Source organism: Micropterus dolomieu, linkage group LG18 (genome assembly GCF_021292245.1).
Source record: "Micropterus dolomieu isolate WLL.071019.BEF.003 ecotype Adirondacks linkage group LG18, ASM2129224v1, whole genome shotgun sequence".
In the NCBI taxonomy this organism is placed as follows: domain Eukaryota; kingdom Metazoa; phylum Chordata; class Actinopteri; order Centrarchiformes; family Centrarchidae; genus Micropterus; species Micropterus dolomieu.
The window spans coordinates 21,778,679-21,787,071 of record NC_060167.1 but is presented as its reverse complement, the minus strand read 5'-3'; positions in this window follow the sequence as shown (position 1 = coordinate 21,787,071).

Below are 8,393 nucleotides of genomic sequence, written 5' to 3'. Positions count from 1 at the left end.
CCCCCCCCCCCCCCCCCCCTAGATTGGTCTTTAAATTTATACTTCTTCACAGTAGATGCCGGAGAAAATGAAACGCCTTTTTTCTGCAGCAGTAGCAGCACAATGAAGAGCGCATCAGTCGCATTTTTTTAAAGCGCGTTTAGGAGATGTGACTTTTGAACCACTGTCAGCGGGATCAGACCTGCAGGAATCCGGCGGCTCGTCGTGTGAGTGTAGTTTTTCCAGCACCGCGGACAGCTCCTGGCGCGCGGCACACGCGGTTTAAACTTCAGGCAGCGACGCTCGCTTTCTCCATCCATTCACACAGCTCCTCTGTAATTCACAGCCGCGCTGGTTTCAGGCTTAAAAACTCAACACTGCTTCAAAGGATATGCGTTGGGTTTACACAATGCATTCATCGCACGGCAGCGCTGGAAACTGAGGAACCCTGCACGGGTAAGAGATGTTGTGTACAGGCTGCGTGCGCGTTTTTTGAACTTATACGAGCTGGTGATCTAAGTCAGTTTATTCGGGTTTGAATTTATTGAGGAGTTGACCTCACCTTTTTTATTAGCCTATATTGAAACATCTTTGCAATTTACATCCTTACATGGGGGGACAGAATACATTAGTACGTATTTGTCATCTAATGGCAATATTATTGTCGTTTTTATTGAGACTGGCGATTGTTCACCGATTTATGAGCAAATGATATCTCCTTTTCCCTGACCACTACCTCTCTGGCTATAGCCATGTATACTTGCTGCACAGCCCTCAACATGTGCGAGGCTGCTGACAAACTACGAAACAGGCGCTGCAGTAGCATACACAGCAACCGCCATCCAATCTCGCTTAGTTGCCCAAATCATTTTTGGTTGATTAAAAAGTACAAAACATTGTCGAGAAAGTCGATTTAAAAGTCAAAACCTTGAGAATTAGTTGTGTGCCACAGGGTGTTGGAGAGAAGAAGATGATCTCCACAATCATCTTTTCATTTTGGCTTTTATTATCGGAGTCATTTCTTATTTGATTCTCAGAGGATGCTCAGAAGATATATTAAGTTGTATCCATCATTCTTGTCTTTTTCTTCTGGAAATGCAAGAATCCAGATTTACAGAACCACATCAGTGCAGTTTAACGTCACATTGTTTAAATTAGCCTGAGAACAATGAGATGCTGTATGTGTGGCTGTTCACCAGGAGTTTAAAATACATTTTTAAACACACAGGGAATATAAATGACTGCCCCAAGGTGCAACTATTTAGAGGAGGTGTATAGCTAATACTGGACAAAGTCATTAAGGGAAGCAACATATACTGTGAATGCTTCCTCCAGTCCCAGGGGCATCTGTGCTGCATGTTCAGCAGATAAAACACAAAGAAAAGCCCATCAGAATGCAGTGTAATCACTTCACTCAACACACAGATGCATACAGAAACACTAATCAATTCATTATTAGTTAAGTGTTTGATTAGTAGATCAGATGCATGTTTCTGAATTCCTTACATAACAGAATTAAGCATATTTGTAAACTCTCCTCCTGTAAGACTGAGAATATGAAATGATGTGCGAGCCTGGCGTTCACAGCTGAAGATGTTGATTACTGTAAATTATTCAGGTCATGGCTGACTGAAGGAGACCTCACTCCACTGCCATCATCTGAATCCAGAAAGAAAAATTAAGAGGAGGAGGCGAGGCTGTCTGACCTGTACTCCCTCCACAGCTCAGCCCTGAATGCAGTCGGCCTAACCTGTTACTTTTGATATGATGCTGAGGGGACTCATTGTGGGAGTAAGAGAGGACGGGGGACCTTGTTAATTAATTTGGGTGCTGGACGACCAGAGCTTGGTAGCAGCATGTAAGAGTGTTGGAACAAATGCAAAAAAAAACCCAAAACGACTCATTATCTGCAAAAGAGAAATCAAAGCTGCTGAGGGCTTTTTCTCACTCAACTTGAACGCCTGATCTTTCTAGTACAGGCAAGGGGAGTTTGTTTTTACACCAAGCCCCTTTAAAGGTGTAGGAGTGTTTTTTATAGCTTCTACGGCATACAGTGATCTATACAGTGGCTGTCCATCGCTCATATGTAAACATTAGGACCAATATGTGGCTTTGTCCTGCTTGTGGACTGTAGTTTTAACTAAGCGACATCAGCCTTGTTACTTTATTGTCAGTGTTACAATTCATGCAGGTTGTATTAGCCACCAGCTATCAGTGATCAAATGCCTCCAGTCCTTTCAAAAAGGACAGCTCAATAGCTTGCTCTCCCTTATGGCCATGTACTTCCTCACTCATATGCACATACACACACACAGCTGCAGGTGAGGTACGTCAGTTGGTAGTCTGCCAGTATGGTCCACATAAAGCCTGATCTATACTATCCACCTGGTGCCCCTCACATCTGTTAAATTAAATATTTTATGTCCATCTGCACTATTGTAAATGTAGTAGGTATTTATGTGCTGATTTGTATTCTTCTGCATTGGTGTTAATTAGACACATTTGTGTGCCTCTTGCACTGTAGGCATTTAAGCACAAACATACACATCCAATAAGTGTGCAGCTTCCGCTCACCATACACTGACGACGCAGTCCCGATGAAATCGTGGTCAAATCACACACTAAGCCTGAAAACACAGCACTGTACCTTCAGTGGATTTCTACTCAAGTAGAAAGATTTAAGCATGGACTTACTCAAGTGAAAGCATTAGAGGCTTCCAATTAATTAATGATGTGTGCATGACTCAGAATAAAATTAACTGCTGCAATGGCTGCAAATGATTCACTCCTATTTTACATTCTTTGAGTATGTTCGAAAGGTTTTTAGGTAAGTCCTAGGTCAGCTGCATCAATCATTTCAATTATGAGTAATAATAAACTGTTATTGATTTATTCTACCTGCAGCGCTTCCTAAAATAAATCCTGCCTTCAGGAATACTATGGGGTTCAGTAGGAGAATTAATAAAAATTAAACTATGTCTTTTTCCATATCTGTGGATGAACCACAGGTGTGTGGTTTCTACCTCAAGAATTTGCAAATTATTAAGGATGTTTTGGGCATAAAGACATACAATATGTTTGTCACAGTGCCCCACATATCCTATTGTCCTTATCCTAGTTAGATTTCTGAATGGCAGCTGCTTGATACTATACCTGTCAAGTCAGTGGAGCCCAAGGTCTCTTTACTTCTCATGCTGCAAATGTACTGTCAAAAGAACCATCACAAGTGGTAGCAGCTGATCTGCTGTTGATGAAACTGACTGTTCAGCCAAATGATCACATTGTTAGAAACATAAAACGGACCTGAAATCATGTAGGGGAAGATGCAAAAGCTTTCAGCAGGTTAGTGGGCGAGGCTCACTTGTTACAGGCTGTAGTTCAAATGTAATGCCACACACTTTAGTTTACAAATGAGTATTTAGCAACATTTGAATCACAAGTTTATGGCTGTTTTTTAGGCCGCTACCCACACAGTCCTGATAATGCATATCAGCTGAGTGTAAACACTTACACTATGTCCTTTTTGTGTTGCAAGAGTCTCTCAGTCGAATCAACAGAAATGTTGAGGTACAAGTTCCCAAATGTTTTTTCCCCCAAAAATATCATGACTCAGTCTGAACGCAATGAAAAAGTAATTTTGCTAAGGCGAGAACTAAATTAAGGGAAAACGAGCATGTATTTTAAAACAACCCTTACTGCTCTGGGGTATTGTTTTTTAAATATATAAATGGCCCAATTTAAAAACATAGACAAACTAAAGGTGAGCGCTCATCTCGTCTCATTTAAGGTAACTTTACTTTTATTCCCTCTCTAATATCAGTTGCCAGGTCAGGAACAGCACTTTTCCCCCCTCCCAAAAAATCATGGCTTTTCAGTGTGTGATGATGAATAATGCAAAGATGCAATACAAACCCCTGAAACAAAAGCACCATACATCCATCACTGTGTTCCAACCAATCATAGGCCTGACAGTAATGATCGCTGAGATCTCCGAGACAAAGAGAGAGGATGAATGTTTGATGAGAGGCAGAATTGGGCTCCTGGGAGGTGAAGGGGCCGTTGAATACATGCAAGGGATTCCCCCTTTACAGGTGGAGAAACCGGTATAATCAGCTGTGAAAGATGGGGCAAGCTGTTTGTAAAACAGATGCTTAAAAGCATACAGAATGAGGTGGATTGTAGAATAATCAGAACCAAAAATGAGGTTCTATTTCCATTTACTGACTCTCTGAAATTAGTGTAATTACAGCTGTGTGACAGTAAACAATAGAAGTGATGCAGCGAGCATCTACTGATTCATGTCTCCTTAATTGCAGTAGCTGCTATTAAAAATACCGTCAAAGGGCCTCCTCGCTCTTCAGCTGCTAATTGTTTAAATGACCTTATCAGAAAAAGGTCAGCAGTTGTGTTTTTCGGAGACATGTTATTGTTTTACTGATGTAACTTCAGTCCAGTCAATCCTCCTCGCAACATTAGTTGAACTGGATTTAAATGCTGTTTAAATACTGTTTTGCCTCTGAGTGGTGTTCAGAGATAAACCATGTAGGATCTCCTGTAAATATCTTATTGGCCATCACTATACTGTATAGGTCATGTTAGCAGCCATCTGTCTTTTTGTAACAGCAAATCGGCTGAAGCATTTCACTGTGCTACTGCTTTGAGTAGCAATGTTTGCTACTGTTTGAATGAGTCAGTATGAGTAATTCCACAGGGGTTAACTGTGAAAACACTTTTAAATGATTTGATAATAAGCGAAAATGCATCCAATACTGAGAAAAATATGACCTCTAAATTCTTGGTAAAATACCTACCAGAGGGTTGCTGGATTGTGAATGCAAGATAACCAACATGAAGAACGTCAAATGACTTAAAAGACACTGCTATGGTCAGATTAAAGAAACTAAAGCTGGCATTCCTCTATCAGTTGTGTCTGCATTAATCAAAGTGGAAATCAGCTACTAAAGTACTAAACTATTTATGTATATATATGTATGTTATGTATATGTCCTTGATAAGACTTGAACTATTCTGTATTTGTCCTATTATCAACGTATCTCATAAAAAGACCAAAAACTGTTATGGTTTGGTTTAGGCAGACCCAGGAGCAGACACAAATACAACAGGAGGAGTAAAGAGAGAAGTCTTTTTTTGACAAAGCAACCTGTTGGTGAGGTAGCTGGCAGGGCTGATAAAGGCAATGGGCAGGCAGTGTAGGAGATGACGTGGTCCGGCTGGTATTTGCAAAGGCGGCAGGCTCTGTCAGGACTCCTCTGTCCTCTCTTTTACTGTCAGCTCAAACTTCATGCCTTCCTCCTGAAGATGTAAATCTTTAAATATGAGTTACAAATATATGGATTCCTTTTCAGAAAAGGTTAAATGTCCAGTGTATAATATTTAGGAGGATTTATTAACAGAAATATAAGATCCATAACTATATTTTCAGAGGTAAAGACCTTACATCGCTATGTTTTTATTACCTTAATGACCCATTTCTATCTACATACACCTCTTCCTTGGAAGTCGCCAGGTTTGCACCGGTTTCTACAGTAGCCCAGACAGTCAAACTGCTCTACAAAGCATGTTTTGTCACTACGTTGAATACCTAACAAGAAGAAGAAGTAAGAAATTAAATTAGGAAAAATGAGCTGACAGTGTGTTGGCCACCATAGCTCCTACGCGCTTGGAAAGGGAGGGGTGGCAACTCAGCCGTGGGTTGCAATTTGCAACCCTCACCACTAGATGCCACTAAAACCTACACACTGAACCTTTAAGTAATTAAATTTCATAAAAGAGCAGGCCATTGTAGTTTTTAGCAATCACTTCTCAAACAGGAGAGAAGGAACAAGTCACCCAGTGTAACAGTGTGGCTCACTGATGTGTTTTTAATAGTCCAGAGGTCCATGGCAAAGAGGAATAAACTTTACTAGATATACACAGTTGATACTTGTTAGTAGGATCAATTCATTGTTGATTTTGGTCTTGAGGTGGGAAAAATGCTGAATGTTAACAGGTGCTTCCAGGATATGAAGCTTCATGTATTGTTTGTGCTTAGTAATATATGTGAGTGTGTGTGTGTGTACTCTCCAGTCTTCTTTCCCATTAGCAGACCATTCTCAACCCCCCTCCCCAAACCTAGGACCATTCTCCATGTCAGTTGGAAATGTGATTTCATTTCCCATTACCTTTGCTTCCTCTTAGCCAGCATCCAAGTCATTACACTGGGGATCTCCAACCTGCTCACCCAGGATCAGGACTGCGTATACAGTAGATGACCTCCACTCTTCGACACTTTCTATCGCCTGGGGGGATATTACCATATTAATGCTGCACTCCACTCCTGGGGCAAATGAGTGTCATAAAAAAAAATCCGCCTGGATAGCATCTTTTTGAAACCCCACCCTCACACCTCTTTCACTGCTGCTCACACTGCCATCCACTCCTCCTTTTCCTATTTTTTTCCTGTCCTCTCGCATCTGCTATCTTTTCTTGTATTATTTTTTTCAGCCCCCATCTATTCCACCCATTCCTTCACACAGTCTGGTTTGAAGTGTGTAAGAGGCTGGCAGGCTTTACGCTCTTGAATTAAAAAGGCCATCTGCTGAAGAGGGAAACAGAGATGGCTGCATAGGAGGAGAGAGAAAAAATGAGAGGCATAGTTTTTCTTTGAAGTTAACGTGTAGACAGAATCCTGGGTGGGATATTACATCTAAAGTGTAAATATTACTCTTGGTACTGTATCTGCCATATACACATACACACAGTATTTTGGGATTGCATTACACTGATCTAGTATATGAGCTAGAAACCACGTAATATGTTAATATAAATATAATTTATATCTTAATAGGTATGAGGAAAGCCACTGATATAACATACTCTTGTGCCTGCTAAACAAAGTTTACACATTTATTAAAGGAATAGTTTGACTTTTGGGGAGATACTCTTATTCGCTTCATATACAGAGCCAGCAACCGGTTAGCTTAGCTTAGCATAAAGACTGGAAACAGAGGCTCTCTGTACAATGGTAAACTAGGTTATGTTATATTTTGTTTGTTTAACCCGCACGATAACCAAAGTGTAAAAACTAAGCTAACTGGCTGCTGTTGGTAACTTCATAGTCATAACAGACACAAGAGTGATATCAATCTTCTTATCTAACTCACTGCAAAGAAGTGTATCTCCCAAAATTTCAAACCAGTGCTTTGAATGTGATTTCAAAATATGGATAAACTTGTAGAAACTAATTGTTTTGGCCTAAAAAGTTACAAAGCATTCTTCATAAAATTAGAGCATGTAGAGGCAATATGGAGATCACTTTTACTGCCCATGGCTTTTGCAATGACAGAGTATGTAAAGAAAGGTTTTCCAAAAGGAATGTGTTTGCTATCATAATAGGCTGGATATTGGAGTTTAGTGAACAAAGACACAGAAAGAAATGTAGTCCAGTGGAGGGATGGAGGACTCCTGTGGGAATGCAAGAGAATGACAATGTGTCAGCCATGAATCCTTTTGTCACTATTCTCTCTTGGGGCTTTGTGCTTAAGTGCTTTACCACTGTTACTGCCCACATTTTATTCACTGCATATTTCTTGTCAAAATAACACATTTAGTCAGCTTACAGCCCAGGCTTGTAGTGTCTTTCTCCATTTGTCCATTTATGACTTGTGCTGCAATGTTGCACACGCTGCTGAACCACAGTACAGCTAGAACACACTCCCCGAACATTAAAATGTTCTTGTTGTACACAACTGTTTTCCTTGTCTGCAGGTGCCTTTGTATGCGAGGGAAGTAGCAATGACGTTGCCCATACGTGCAGGCTGTTGCAATGGACTTTCACTTGTTGTCAAGATGCTGAGGGAGCAAATGGAAAGTCTTATATCCACACACTTATTCTGTGTGCAAGAACAAGGGCCTTCCACTGTTCCACTGACGGTACATCAAATGTAATGCAACACGTCACATCTGATTTCTTATTAAAAGACTGCAGTTATTTGCACCAGAAGCATCTGTAAGGCAGTAATTCTATATCAAGCCACTACTGGACTAAGTTAGGCTACTTTATGGATGAAAGATAAGATATTAAAGCAATATCTAAAAACATTAGTGGTTTAAAATAGAGGCATCATTCAGTTGTTGTTCTCCTTGAGATGTATTTAAAAGACAGAACACGAAAAGCTCTGACTGGAGTCGGATCAGTTTGATCGGTTCACAGTGCACGCTTCCCAGTTCTCCCACAGGACCAGTCTGACCACCAGCATGCATGGTGAGACTGGTCCACTTGTGTTCCACTTTCTCTTCACCCTCTCCATCTACTGGCAAGTTTCCATGGAAACAACAGGGAGAGAGAGAGAGAGAGAGAGAGAGAGAGAGAGAGAGAGAGAGAGAGAGAGAGAGAGAGAGAGAGGAGAGAGAAA